This window comes from Pseudoliparis swirei, chromosome 13 (genome assembly GCF_029220125.1).
Source record: "Pseudoliparis swirei isolate HS2019 ecotype Mariana Trench chromosome 13, NWPU_hadal_v1, whole genome shotgun sequence".
Lineage (NCBI taxonomy): Eukaryota > Metazoa > Chordata > Actinopteri > Perciformes > Liparidae > Pseudoliparis > Pseudoliparis swirei.
The window spans coordinates 15,030,850-15,047,416 of record NC_079400.1 but is presented as its reverse complement, the minus strand read 5'-3'; positions in this window follow the sequence as shown (position 1 = coordinate 15,047,416).

Here is a 16,567-nt window from a genome sequence, read left to right as displayed (position 1 = left end):
ATTCTGATTTTGGGCCGAGGCGCGTTGGTTTTTCAAACTCCGCGACGATAGATGGCGCTAAGGAGCGCATCTATAAACCTATTCGCTGCATAGACATCCTATTTACCACAAAGAGTCCCGAAGTTAGCAACAGAAGAAGATTTTCAAACAGACACAACGAGCAGAGACTACGGTGTGTTAATGCAGGGCTCAAGTGTTACGCATTGAGCGTGACAGTCACGCATTTCGGTCTTACGTCACGCACTCCCGCCACACATCGTATTTCTCACGCTGAAAAAACTCTCGGCTATTTAATGTTTTAATGTGCCGCAGCACGCCAACATGAGCTGGCCGCGCTGCCCACACCGTGGAGGAATCAAGCGCTCCCCTGGAGTTCTGCTGTGAGGTGCCACTTATCAGCCAATCAAAAAAAAGAAATGGGCGACACAATAGCCAATCAGAAAAAAACGTATCTGTTGTATCTGTAAGATTTAATCCAGCAACCAATGAAAATAAAGCATCCTGGATAGATATGTCACTCTTGCCTGTATTCAAAATTTAAGAGCCCTGTTAATGACATGTGGTTCAATTAAGTTCTCACTCTCTTAAACTTTAAATCTTGAAATAATGTGTTGTGTTTGTGCGTGTGATTTTGTGTGGTGATGTAAACTCAGCTGTCATAACAAGCAGCAGGAGAGCATCGTGTTAACCTCTTGGTATACTGCATGCTCAAAACATCAGAGCATTGTTTGTTAAAGCTGCCCACATAGCATTTATCACTTTATTTGCAGGCCTAGGAAAAGGACCCTCTCAAAAAATTTCCAAACAGCTCTTTGAACAAGTAAGATGTATTATAAAGAATTTAACATAAAGACAGGACATTTGTGCAATAGAATTAGGCATGTTTTTGTAAATGAGAGTAGAGTTATTAAAAAACATTTTAATTCTTTAAGGTAGCAAAGATGCCTCGTAAAAGACCTTTGCCAGGCCAGAATGCAGGGTACAACATGGGTACAACATGGGTACAACGCCACATTAATTCAAATTTCCTGATATTTGAGCCACCAACGTGTGTGGCTTCGTGCGCAGCAACATTTTGGTCACCCCCGACAAAATCTCACTCCAAGATTTTTTGAAAAGTTGGCAGCTCTGAATGAGCTATGAAATGACTTAAAATCCCCGCCACCCTAAAATAGGATAATCGGTTCGGATAATGGAAATGGAATGACATGAAATTAATGAGTTTGCATGACACCATTAGCTATGAAATATAACACAGGGTGTTTGCCTATAGTATAGTTTAAAATGTAGTTACTGTTTATTCCTTCCTACAACTGACAGCAGATGTGCCCCCCCCCTCCCCTCCCCCCCAGGCCTGCTTCCTGTCACGGGGTCCATGTCAGTGTTTACCTCCTGTCAGCTGTAATGGAGCTCATGTTGCTTACTATTACCGTTCATTCCTGAGTTGTTTCAATTCAGTTCAGTTTATTTTAAATCGCCCAATATCACAAATTACGAATTTGCCTCAGAGAGCTTTACAATCTTTACACATATACGACATCCCTCACCTTTAACCTCACAAGACTCCGGGGAGGAAGCAGAGTTAGTAATGTGTGAGGGAGAGCTGTAGACTCATACGTGAGCTTGGCTCTGAAGATCCAGGAACACAATGTTGTGCTGGCTGAGTTTGAGGAGCAGTGAGCATGTGAAGCGTTTCAGGACACAGCGTGAGATTTATTAATCCAATCACTCAAAACATCAAAACAATCTCCAGTCACGAGCCTTCAGAACACACTAACTCTCTCACATGGGGGTGGTTGGCATATAGTACAATACTTTTTGTTTTTTAAACTTTAAATATTAGGCATGGAAATGATTGAGTTGTGTTGTGTTTTACATTTCCCAGGATATCGATGGTCCTTTAGATTATTCTTTGGATTTGTTACGTATTCACCAATTTTTTGTATGAGTGTCTAAGTGTCATGTGATGTGTGGCATTAACATTATATATACAATGACAATGGGGTGTACTTTCTATAATACCTAATTTTATTGGTATTAGTCATTGTCATTAGTATCTCAGTATTTCTCGCATGTGTCTATTTTTAAATGTATAATCACTTAAAGTAAATCTGCCCTCAGTATTTCAATGTATTTTAGATTCATCCTGACAAACCATGTTCAATCCAACAAGATGCTTGTTTCCAATGTGTTCCATTCAGATACTTTTTTTTGTCCCACCCAATGATATTGCGTCCACCACAGTGTATCAGTGAACACAAGTTTATGATATGCATTTCACACTCAAACAAAACTAACTGTGAAAGAAAAATCACGGAGCATATAAGATAAGTATATGTGAAAGAAAGTGATTTTATAGAGACACAAGCTGTAAGAACATGTTCACACCGATGTGCCTGCAGAAAGAAAGCCGAGCACCAAAGAGACCGATGAAGACAACAGGAAGAGGTTAAACAGCTGAGGGTCAGTATGCAGGAATTTAAAATATAAAACTATCCAATGATGACAAATAGCTGACGCTGTGATTATGATTACGAGGGTCAGTGATGTCTTCAGCTGTTTGTGTTCTAGCAAAGGGGGACACCTAGTGGATGTTTGAAGTAGTGCAGATACATGTAAGACATCAGCTGAAGAGCTTTAGTGATCATCACAGAACTACAGATAACAGTTCTTGGGGATATTTGGGACTGAGTTTATCTACAAATCTAATGTACTAAATGGCTATTTAGTTCAAACGTTTGGGGTCATTTAGAAATGTCTTTATTTTTCAAAGAAAAGCACTGTTTTTTCAATAAAGATAATATTAATAAAAAATACACACGATACATTGTTAATGTGGTAAATGACTATTCTAGGTGGAAACGTCTGGTTTCTAATGAAATATCTCCAGAGGTGTAGAGAGGCCCATTTCCATCAACTATCACTCCAGTGTTCTAATGGTACATTGTGTTTGCTAATCGCCTTAGAAGACTAATGTCTGATTAGAAAACCCTTGTGCAATTATGTTAGCACAGCTGAAAACAGTTATGCTGGTGATATAAGCTATACAATTGGCCTTCCTTTGAGCTTGAAGTTTGAAGAACAAAATTAATACTTCAAATATTAATCATTATTTCTAACCTTGTCAATGTCTTGACTATATTTTCTATTCAATTTTCAATTCATTTGATAAATAAAAGTGAGTTTTCATGGAAGACACGAAAATGTCTGGATGACCACAAACTTTTGAACGGTAGTGTATATATATATATATATATAGATGTGTATGGGTGAAACCTTCCAATGGGATTTTGGCAACAAAAGCAAAGTGCACTGGTATACATAGGTTGAGCACATAATCAGAGGATGTCTTGTAATGATGCAATACAGGGTTGCAGATGTAAAGTAAAACATGACAAACTAGAATGGGCACTCGGTAGAGTGCATACCTTCGCATATCACAAGATTGGGCATTGAATTATGAACATTTTGGCATTAGTTGCATGCCAATTGGACAAAAATGTATCGTGCTATGGTAAAAAAAGAGTTTGACCTTTCCATGACCTTGAGCTTGACCTTTGACCCGATTGATCCCAAAATCTAATAAAATGGTCCCCGGATAATAACCAATCATCCCACCAAATTTCATGCGATTCAAGAACATTTTGACCTGTTCATGACCTTTGACCTTGACCTTTGACCCGATCGATCCCAAAATCTAATCAACTGGTCCCCGGATAATAAACAATCATCCCACCAAATTTCATGCGATTCGGTTCAATACTTTTTGAGTTCTGCGAAAGATTTTGACCTGTTCATGACCTTTGACCCGATCGATCCCAAAATCTAATCAACTGGTCCCGGATAATAAACAATCATCCCACCAAATTGCATGCGATTCGGTTCAATACTTTTGAGTTCTGCGAAAGATTTTGACCTGTTCATGACCTTTGACCTTTGACCCGATCGATCCCAAAATCTAATCAACTGGTCCCCGGATAATAAACAATCATCCCACCAAATTTCATGCGATTCGGTTCAATACTTATTGAGTTCTGCGAAAGATTTTGACCTGTTCATGACCTTTGACCTTTGACCCGATCGATCCCAAAATCTAATCAACTGGTCCCCGGATAATAAACAATCATCCCACCAAATTTCATGCGATTCGGTTCAATACTTTTTGAGTTTTGCGAATAACACGCATACAAATAAATAAATAAATAAATAAATACACGGCGATCAAAACATAACCTTCCGGCATTTTCAATGCGAAGGTAATAAAACAAACACTTACATCGACATTTATTGTAAATGTGCATCAGGAGGACATGTGTACAGCAGCAGCAAAACATCTGTTGGGAAATATGTATCTCCATAAATGAGATATTATGTGTTAAAGGAGTGAAGTTAGTGACAGTGGGCTCCATAACAACGTAGCTCTGAGCGTCACAGAGTAGCAGCAGGGAGCGGGGCTTAGCCAAAGGTCAACTCCTCTTGTCCAAAATGCTGCTCTTAACGCCTGTGTGGCTCACTCGCAGGTGTAACAGCTCATTTGTTTGTGCTCTCTGGAACATTCTGTGGTCATATATACATATATATGTATGTATATATATATATACTATATATATATATATTAGGGCTGTGAAACGATAAAACATTTTAATCGGGTTAATCACAGGTTTTTGTGGATTAATCATGATTAATCACATATTACCGATATTCTCGGTATATTTTGTGAGAACATAGAGATTTATGACAAAAGACGGATATATACATTTATACATTCTTCTATACAATGGTGCTGCAACTCAGCAGTTATTTAGCAGTTTTCTTCCATACATCTTCATCCTAAACAGAATGTTTAACCCTCCTGTTACCTTTCGGGTCAATTTGACCCCATTCAATGTTTAATGTCGGTGTTCTTTGGGGTCAATTTGACCCCAGGCTGTTTTTCACTGTGTCAAACATATAAGAACTAGAATGGGCACTCGGTAGAGCGCATACCTTCGCATATCACAAGATTGGGCATTGAATTATGAACATTTTGGCATTAGTTGCATGCCAATTGGACAAAAATGTATCGTGCTTTGGAAAAAAAATGATGTTGACCTTTCCATGACCTTGACCTTGACCCGATTGATCGCAAAATCTAATCAAATGGTCCCTGGATAATGACCAATCATCCCACCAAATTCCATGTGATTCAAGAAGATTTGACCTATTCATGACCTTTGACCTTGACCTTTGACCCGATCGATCCCAAAATCTAATCAACTGGTCCCCAGATAATAAACAATCATCCCACCAAATTTCATGCGATTCGGTTCAATACTTTTTGAGTTCTGCGAAAGATTTTGACCTGTTCATGACCTTTGACCCGATCGATCCCAAAATCTAATCAACTGGTCCCCGGATAATAAACAATCATCCCACCAAATTTCATGCGATTCGGTTCAATACTTTTTGAGTTTTGCGAATAACACGCATACAAATAAATAAATAAATACACGGCGATCAAAACATAACCTTCCGGCATTTTCAATGCGAAGGTAAATATCAACTTTTTTATTTATTTAAAGGGCTATTTAGGTAGTCAACAAACAAACATAAAGTACCTCACACTTAAACTTGGGAAGCAATATTAATTCTAATAATTTTCTAGAGGTTTTAATTGCTGGGGTCAAATTGACCCCGAGGGTAAAATATGTTAGTAAATGTAAAGGTAACAGGAGGGTTAAACAGAATTTTTTTCTCTTGTTTGTCAACCATTAACTCCACCATGATACAATCTAAAGGCCTCTAGTCTTCCTTTAGCAGCTGCTGAGGCAAACTGACTGTGTGGGTTTCTTTCATGAACTGGGGTGATGAAAAGGGGGGCGGGACACCGCTGCAAAGCTGAAACCTCACCGGTCCGGACACGGACAGGTGGACAGATTGACAAGTGACTTTTTTTTTGCTCGGTCCCGATGCGCGCGCACGGAGCTCTGTGGCGCGAGGCGAGATCGATAAGTGTTAACGCAACGCGAAGAGACAGAGATGACATGCTGCTGTGGAGATACGATCAACAACAGACGTTTAGTTTAATAAAAGAACAAAGACGTGCTATAGAGAACATGTCAGGGGCGGGCCAATCTTTTATGTCATATGATCTACCAACACTACGCCGCGATCGACTGGCAGGTCGCGATCGACGTGTTGAGACCCCTGATCTACAGGAAGTAAAAGTCGTAACAAGGTTTCCGTAGGTGAACCTGCGGAAGGATCATTACCGATGAACAGCCTGCATGAGAGCGGACATAGTTCAGATTGAAGTGGTGTATTGGAAGCTCATTTTGCAAGTGACTTTTTTTTCGTCCCGATGACCAATAACAGACGGATTGGAAGCTCATTCTGCGCATGCGTTAAATGCGTTAAAAAAAACTAGTTAAACCTGTAATTGAATTAACTGAGTTAACGCGTTATTTTTCACAGCACTAATATATATACATATGTATATATATACAAATATATAGTATATATATATACATATATATATATACATATGTATACAGGACTGTCTCAGAAAATTAGAATATTGTGATGAAGTTCTTTATTTTCTGTAATGCAATTAAAAAAACAAAAATGTCATGCATTCTGGATTCATTACAAATCAACAAAAATATTGCAAGCTTTTCATTCTTTTAATATGCTGATTATGGTTTTACTTAAGAAAACTCAAATATCCTATCTCTAAATATTAGAATATCATGAAAAAGTATACTAGTAGGGTATTAAACAAATCACTTGAATTGTCTAATTAACTCGAAACACCTGCAAGGGTTTCCTGAGCCTTGACAAACACTCAGCTGTTATAAATCTTTTTTTTACTTGGTCTGAGGAAATATTAAAATTTTATGAGATAGGATTTTAGAGTTTTCTTAAGCTGTAAGCCATAATCAGCAATATTAAAAGAATAAAAGGCTTGCAATATTTCAGTTGATTTGTAATGAATCCAGAATGCATGACATTTTTGTTTTTTAATTGCATTACAGAAAATAAAGAACTTTATCACAATATTCTAATTTTCTGAGACAGTCCTGTATATATATACATATACATATATATATGTATGTATATATATACATATATGTATATATACACTACCGTTCAAAAGTTTGGGATCACCCAGATTTTTTTTGTTTTTTCCATGAAAACTCACTTTTATTTATCAAATGAGTTGCAAAATGTATAGAAAATATAGTCAAGACATTGACAAGGTTAGAAATAATGATTTGTATTTGAAGTATTAATTTTTTTCTTCAAACTTTGCTTTCGTCAAAGAATGCTCCTTTTGCAGCAATTACAGCATTGCAGACCTTTGGCATTCTAGCTGTTAATTTGTTGAGGTAATCTGTTGAAATTCCCACCACGCTCCTTCCCAACCACCTACCACAATTTGATTGCTTGATGGCACTTTGCGGGACCATACGGTCAGCTGCTCCCACAACAGCTCAATGGGTTGAGATCTGGTGACTGTGCTGGCCACTCCATTACAGACAGCATACCAGCTGCCTGCTTCTTCCCATAGTTTTATTGCAATGTGGAGGTGTGCTTTGGGTCATTGTCCTGTTGGAGGAGGAATTGTGGCTCAAAAGCGCTGCCCACAGGGTATGGCATGGCGTTGCAAAATGGAGTGATAGCCTTCCTTATTTAAAATCCTTACCTGGTACAAAAATCTCACTTTACCAGCACCAAAGCAGCCCCAGACCATCACATTACCTCCACCATGCTTGACAGATGGTGTCAGGCACTCTTCCAGCATCTTTTCACCTGTTCTCGTCTCACAAATGTTCTTCTGTGTGATCCAAACACCTCAAACTTGGATTCATCTGTCCATAACACCTTTTTCCAATCTTCCTCTGTCCAATGCCTGTGTTCTTTTGCCCATACCAATCTTTTCTTTGGCCAGTCTCAGATATGGCTTTTTCTTTGCCACTCTGCCTAGAAGGCCAGCATCCCCGATCGCCTCTTCACTGTCGACGTTGACACTGGCGTTTTCGGGTACCATTTAAAGAAGCTGCCAGTTGAGGACCTGAGGCGTCTATTTCTCAAACTAGAGACTCTGATGTACTTGTCTTCTTGCTGAGTTGTGCACCCCCACTTCTCTTTCTGCTCTGGTTAGAGCCCGTTTGTGCTGTTCTCTGAAGGGAGTAGTACACACCGCTGTAGGAAATTTTCAGTTTCTTTGCAATTTCTCGCATGGAATAGCCTTCATTTCTAAGAACAAGAATAGACTGGTGAATTTCACATGAAAGTTCTTTTTTTCTGGCCATTTTGAGAGTCTTATCGAACCCACAAATGTGATGCTCCAGATAATCAACTAGCTCAAAGGAAGGTCAGTTTTATAGCTTCTCTCAACAGCAAAACAGTTTTCAGCTGTGCTAACATAATTGCACAAGGGTTTTCTAATCAGATATTAGTCCTCTAAGGCGATTAGCAAACACAATGTACCATTAGAACACTGGAGTGATAGTTGCTGGAAATGGGCCTCTATACACCTCTGGAGATATTTCATTAGAAACCAGACGTTTCCACCTAGAATAGTCATTTACCACATTAACAATGTATAGAGTGTATTTCTGATTGATTTAATGTTATCTTCATTGAAAAAGACAATGCTTTTCTTTGAAAAATAAGGACATTTCTAAGTGATCCCAAACTTTTGAACGGTAGTGTATATATATAGTATTAGTAATACTAATTAAATAATACAATAATAATTATTGGATGAATATAAGCAGCATTATTGCATTGAAAAATATATATGTCCAGTACATGAATGTATATAATTATTGTTTTGGAATAAATATCGATATTTTACAAGAATAAATACAATTATTGCTGTATATAAATATTATATAATAATGTAAATATATATGACATTTTTACCAAAGCGAGCAAACATAACATTAATATATATGGCGCTTGTGTACGTTTCTCATCTGTAAACATCAAGACAGACTCACATTAATAGCTGCGTCACTGTCTGTGATATGCTTCTTCTTCTGTGGTGTTTTACGGCAGCTTGCATCCTTTACATTACATTACATTACATGTCATTTAGCAGACGCTTTTATCCAAAGCGACTTACAATAAGTGCATTTCAACCTAGAGTACAAACCAAGAACAACTTTTAGTTGCACTACTGCCATCTTCCGGTTCCCAACTACTATACGTTCCCCATCAGTACTGTCTGTGATATGCTGGTCTAACTTGTTTGTTTAATTCAAGAATTACGGCACCAGTGATGGCAAAATCCGCTACTGCCACATACTGGCGAACACAAGTATCGTCCTGCAGCCATTTCAGGTGAAAGCAGGTGAGTTTTAAGTTAACACAAAGCGTTTAAAATGATAATAACAAGAAAATAAGAATGATGGGGGCAAGGTACTAACACAATACAATAATAATTCTGACAACAATATTTGCCCTTAAAATGTCCAGGGTGCCACATATGTATATATGTAATTATGTGTGTGCATATATATGTATGTATGAATGTGTAATATATATATATGAATGTATACATATATATATTTATATGTGTGTATGTATGTATGTACATGTATGTATATATGTACTTATGTGTGTGCTGCATATGTATGTATGTTTATATATGTATGAATATATATATATATATATTAGGGCTGTCAATCGAGTAAAAAAAATTAACTAATTAATCGCACATTTTGAAATTCATTAATCGCGATTAAAAGTTTTTTTTTCTTCTAAAGACTAAATCTTCTAAATGAACGTGTAATCCCTTCAGACAGCGTGTATTTTAGACACTTGTTTAATTGTATTCTTTTTTAAAGACAAAACTTCACACAGAGCTGTGTTTTCAAAGAGGCTCCTACATATAAAGTGCCAGCGAGGTATTTAATATCGTGGATGATAAATTGTTTCTTCAGTGAAACATCCAGATTGGTAAACAAGGTGTATTAGAGACCCCATTGGTCCTGTCATCTTTAATTCAATTCAATTCAGTTTATTTGTATAGCCCAATTTCACAAATTACAAATTTGTCTCGGAGTGCTTTACAATCTGTACACATAGACATCCTTTAAACCTCCGCATCGGACCAGGAAAAACTCCCAAATAACCCTTCAGGGGAAAAAAGGAAGAAACCTTCAGGAGAGCAACAGAGGAGGATCCCTCTCCAGGATGGACAGATGCAATAGATGTAATGTGTACAGAAGGACAGATTTAGAGATTAAATACATTCAATGAATGTGACAGAGTGTATGAATAGTTCATAGTAGGCATATTCCACGATGGAGACCTCCACGATCCATCAGGCAGATGGAGGTAGAGAGGAGGAGTGGGCGGAGTCTCAACAGTGGGCGGAGTCTCAACAGGACAGTGGCGTAGTCAGGAGCAGGAATTCCACGACCCAGACCTCGATGATCCATCAGGCAGATATGACTATGCGCTGTAGGGGTCCGTCGACCCCCACTGAGCGTGAAGTCAAGGACTCCGGGAGAAAGCAGAGTTAGTAACGTGTGATTGAGAGATGAAAATTCATCCTTAAGGAGAGAAAAAGAGGAGATAGGTACTCAGTGCATCCTAAACGTCCCCAGCAGCTATAAGCCTATAGCAGCATATCAAGGGCTGGACCAGGGCAAACCTGATTCAGCCCTAACTATAACTCTGTCAAAGAGGAAGGTCTTAAATCGACTCTTAAATGAGGTGACTGTGTCTGCCTCCCGGACTGAAGGTGGAAGCTGGTTCCATAGAAGAGGAGCTTGATAACTAAAGGCTCTGGCTCCCATTCTACTTTTAAGACTCTAGGAACTACAAGTAGTCCCGCATTTAGTGTTACAAGCGTAGCTCCTTAAGATATGATGGTGCATCACCAATCAAGGCTTTGTAGGTTAAGAGAAGAATTTTAAAAGTGATTCTTGATTTTACTGGGAGCCAGTGCAGAGCAGCTAGTGCAGGAGTGATGTGATCTCTTTTCTTAGTTTTAGTGAGAACACGAGCTGCAGCATTCTGGATCAACTGGAGGGACCTAAGAGACTTATTAGAGCAGCCTGATAATAAGGAGTTGCAGTAATCCAGTCTCAAGTAATGAGAGCGTGAACCAATTTTTCTGCATCTTTTGAGACAAGATGTGCCTGATTTTTGAAATATTACGAGATGAAAGAATGCAGTCCTTGAGATTTGCTTTACGTGGGAGTTAAAGGACAAGTCCCGATCAAAGATAACGCCAATATTCTTTACAGTGGTGTTGGATGCCAGGGCAATGTCTACAGAAACCACATCACCAGATAATTGATCTCTGAGGTGCTCAGGGCCGATTAAATTACTTGGTTTTGTCTGAGTTTAACATCAAAGTTGCAGGTCATCCATGTTTTATGTCTTTAAGACATGCTTGAATTTTACCGAGTTGGTTGCTCTCCTCTGGTTTTATCGATAGATATAGTTGAGTATCATCTGCATAACAATGAAAGTTTATGGAATGTTTCCTGATAATATTGCCCAAAGGAAGCACGTATAAGGTAAATAAAATTGGTCCAAGCACAGAACCTTGTGGAACTCCGTGACTAACGTTGGTGGTTATCGAGGCATCATCGTTTACAAATACAAATTGTGATCGATCTGATAAATAGGATTTAAACCAAATTAGTGCCGTGCCTGAAATGCCAATCGACTGCTCCAGTCTCTGTAATAGGATGTCATGGTCAATGGTGTCGAATGCAGCACTAAGGTCTAACAAGACCAGTACAGAGAGGAGTACTTTATCTGCTGCCATTAAGAGGTCATTTGTAATTTTCACCAGTGCTGTCTCGGTGCTGTGGTGTTTTCTAAATCCTGATTGAAATTTCTCAAATAAACTATTGTGATGTAGAAAGTCGCACAACTGATTTGCGACCACTTTCTCAAGGATCTTGGAGAGAAGGAGGTTAGAGATCGGTCTGTAGTTAGCCAACACCTCTGGATCCAGAGTGGGCTTCTTCAGGAGAGGTTTAATGACAGCTACTTTGAAGGAGTGTGGTACGTGGCCTGTTAGCAGAGACACATTGATAATATCTAATAGAGAGCTGCCAATTAAAGGCAAAACTAAGCACAGCCTCGTCGTCTTTAAGCAGCCTCGTGGGATGGGGTCCAAGAGACAGGTAACGTGTTCAAGTAGAAACCGTTGAAGATAATTGGTCACGGTTGATGGGAGAAAAGCCCTCCAAATATACACCAGGGCATACAGCGGTTTCCAAGGCCATTCCACTTGAGGACAGATTGGCACTGGTTAAGGGCAAGATATTATTAATCTTGTCCCTATTAGTTAAAATCTTTTCATTAAAGAAGTTCATGAAGTCATTAACACTGAGGTCTATAGGAATACTCGGCTCCACAGAGCTGTGACTCTCTGTCAGCCTGGCTACAGTGCTGAAGAGAAACCTGGGGTTGTTCTTATTTTTCTCTATTACTGACGAGTAATAGGCTGCTCTGGCATTACGGAGGGCCTTCTTATAAGTTTTAAGTAGTGCTGTGAAAAATAACGCGTTAATTCAATTACAGGTTTAACGAGTTATTTTTTTTAAACGCATTTAACGCATGCGCAGAATGAGCTTCCAATCCGTCTGTTGTTGGTCGTCGGGACGAAAAAAAGTCACTTGCAAAATGAGCTTCCAATACACCACTTCAATCTGAACTCTGTCCGCTCTCATGCAGACGGTCTGTTCATCGGTAATGATCCTTCCGCAGGTTCACCTACGGAAACCTTGTTACGACTTTTACTTCCTGTAGATCAGGGGTCTCAACACGTTGATCGCGACCTGCCAGTCGATTGCGGCGTAGTGTTGGTAGATCGCATGACATTAAAAAGATTGGCCCGCCCCCTGACATGTTCTCTAGAGCACGTCTTTGTTCTTTTATTAAACTAAACGTCTGTTGTTGATCGTATCTCCACAGCAGCATGTCATTTCTGTCTCTTCGCGTTGCGTTAACACTTATCGATCTCCGTGCGCGCGCATCGGGACCGAGCAAAAAAAAAGTCACTTGTCCCCGCCGTCCCTTTCATCACGGCCCAGTTCATGAAGAAAACCCACACAGTCAGTTTGCCTCAGCAGCTGCTAAAGGAAGACTAGAGGCCTTTAGATTGTATCATGGTGGAGTTAATGGTTGACAAACAAGAGAAAAATGTTCTGTTTAACCGTCCTGTTACCTTTACATTTACTAACATATTTTACCCTCGGGGTCAATTTGACCCCAGCAATTAAAACCTCCAGAAAATTATTAGAATTAATATTGCTTCCCAAGTTTAAGTGTGAGGTACTTTATGTTTGTTTGTTGACTACCTAAATAGCCCTTTAAATAAATAAAAAGTTGATATTTCTTATATGTTTGACACAGTGAAAAACAGCCTGGGGTCAAATTGACCCCAAAGAACACCGACATTAAACATTGAATGGGGTCAAATTGACCCGAAAGGTAACAGGAGGGTTAAACATTCTGTTTAGGATGAAGATGTATTAATGTTCCATATGGAAGAAAACTGCTAAATAACTGCTGAGTTGCAGCACCATTGTATAGAAGAATGTATAAATGTATATATCCGTCTTTTGTCATAAATCTCTATGTTCTCACAAAATATACCGAGAATATCGGTAATATGTGATTAATCATGATTAATCCACAAAAACCTGTGATTAACCCGATTAAAATTTTTAATCGTTTCACAGCCCTAGTTTTAAGACTATCTCGCCAAACTAAGCGGGATTCTTCCAGATTAGTTGAACGCCATATGCTTTCAAGCTTTCGTGACGTTTTCTTTAGTTTGCTGGTCTGAGGGTTATACCAGGGAGCAAACCTCCTCTTCCTCACTGTCTTCTTCTTCAGAGGGGCTATCGAGTCCAGTGTCATTCTCAGAGAGCCTGTGGCACTGTCAACAAGATGAGACACTGAACACTGAACAGCAGCAGAACCAGTGGCCTTGGTAAACTGACTGACATTCAAATATGTCATGTTAACCCTCTGGAGGCTGGGCTCATTTTCTCGATTTTACAAAACAATGTAAATTCACCTTTTAAAGGCTTTTGCATATGAAACATCCCAGTGTTTCCCCCACCATTCTATCAGGGTGAGGCCCCGCCCCCCTGTAATGTTCTCTATCGCGCCAGATTACAGCAGAAGTAATGTAAGGTTCTTAACCTTAAAGACGTCTTTGTTCTTTTATTGAACTAAACGTCTTTTGTTGATCGTCTCTACAGCAGCATGTCATTCTGTCTCGACGTGTCCTTCACTTTTCTCGGCTCTCCGTCTCGCGCGCCGCAGAGCTCCATGCCGGCGTGTCTGCGCGCGCATCGGGCGACACGCCGCCCTCTGTTTCTCTGTGAATATCGAGCAGCAGACGGGAGGAAGGAGGCGGACTGCCGCGGTTTGACACTCAGAGGAGTGCAACAAGGTCAACGACACCGGAAGTAAACAAAGTTGCGTTAATTGCGTTAAAATAGTTTAGTGCGTTAATCGCGGCCAAATTAATCGCATAGATTAACGCGTTAACGCTGACAGCCCTAATATATATGTATATATATACAGTATATGAATATATATATACATATTTATACTTATATGTATGTGTGTATATATGTATATACATGTATGTATATATATATTGATATGTGTGTGTATTTATGTATGTACATGTGTGTATATATATATATATATATATATATATATATGAATGTGTATATGTATGTATGCACATATATACTTATATGTGTAACCTCCTGAGACACAGCCCATACATTATGTCCTCTGTGGTGGATGTTTTGGTTTTCCATCTCTTCTTTGACTCATTTGAGTTCTCCTATCAATACCTGTTGTACTCTCAAGAGGACATCCTGTACATATATATATATATATATATAGTATATATATATATATATACTGTATATACATACATACATACATATGAGACTCTTGAAAGGCCAGAGAGAGGACCAGGTCTGGGTGAGACTCCAGAGGACCAGATGTAGGGAGGAGATCTAGAACCATAAAAGTTTGTATACAAGCACAGTCGTTTCCAAACACTGGATCGGGACCCACAGATGGGTCGCAGGAAATTTTATTGGGGTCACCAAATATATTTGCAGATATTTATTTCCAAAGTCTAATTTCTTTAACATTTCTATCTGCAGTACAACTTCAAGCCACACGAGAGAATCTGCATGTTGTTATTGTTCTGATAGTGCTAGCTTATATATTGCTAACATTTAATCTAATATTAAAGGCTAGAATACTTCCTGTTTGTAGTACTGATGAGAGCCTGGTCACTGCACTTATACAGGACTGTCTCAGAAAATTAGAATATTGTGATAAAGTTCTTTATTTTCTGTAATGCAATTTAAAAAACAAAAATGTCATGCATTCTGGATTCATTACAAATCAACTGAAATATTGCAAGCCTTTTATTCTTTTAATATTGCTGATTATGGCTTACAGCTTAAGAAAACTCTAAAATCCTATCTCATAAAATTTGAATATTTCCTCAGACCAAGTAAAAAAAAGATTTATAACAGCAAAACAAAATCAAACATTTGAAAATGTGTTTCCAGGTGTTTCGAGTTAATTAGGCGATTCAAGTGATTTGTTTAATACCCTACTAGTATACTTTTTCATGATATTCTAATATTTAGAAATAGGATATTTGAGTTTTCTTAAGCTGTAAGCCATAATCAGCAATATTAAAAGAATAAAAGGCTTGCAATATTTCAGTTGATTTGTAATGAATCCAGAATGCATGACATTTTTGTTTTTTTAATTGCATTACAGAAAATAAAGAACTTTATCACAATATTCTAATTTTCTGAGACAGTCCTGTATACTGTTTAGAGGAAATTAAATCATGACATGTTATCTCCACCTAGATGCATTTATTTGGTCTTATTTATACAATATGTAACATATGTATATGTTTTCAAACATAAAATCATAACACAAAGCATTTATCTCCTCAAAAAATATTTTTTGTGCGATGAAAGGTGATATAAGACCCGTTGTGAAGTGGGTCGTGATGCTTTGCCAGGTTGGGAAACACTGGTCTGAACCAGTGGGCTGTGGCCTCAGCACCACTTAGTGGCCCACAGAGGTATTGCCAAATCGTTCAATGAGACAACATTTGGTATTTTTTGATAATTTATCAAAGTTATGTTTGAATATCACAATGTCAATCATGAACATGTGTTATTTTATTTATTTATTTCAATTTGTTTAACTAGGAAATGTCTCATTGAGATCAAACATCTCACCTTTACCAGAGCGTCCTGGCCCAGACAGCAGCAGTAGCACATGACACCAAGTTTCAGACAATACATCATAAAACAGTGATAGACAATACATTTGAAAAAAGAAAGATTATTTTTTAGATCACAATTCAATTCAATTCAATTCAGTTTATTTGTATAGCCCGTTTTCACAAATTACACATTTTTCTCGGAGTGCTTTACAGTCTGTACACATAGACATCCCTGTCCCAAAACCTCACATCGGATCAGGAAAAACCTCCAAACAACCCTTCATGGGGGGGAAAAGGAAGAAACCTTCA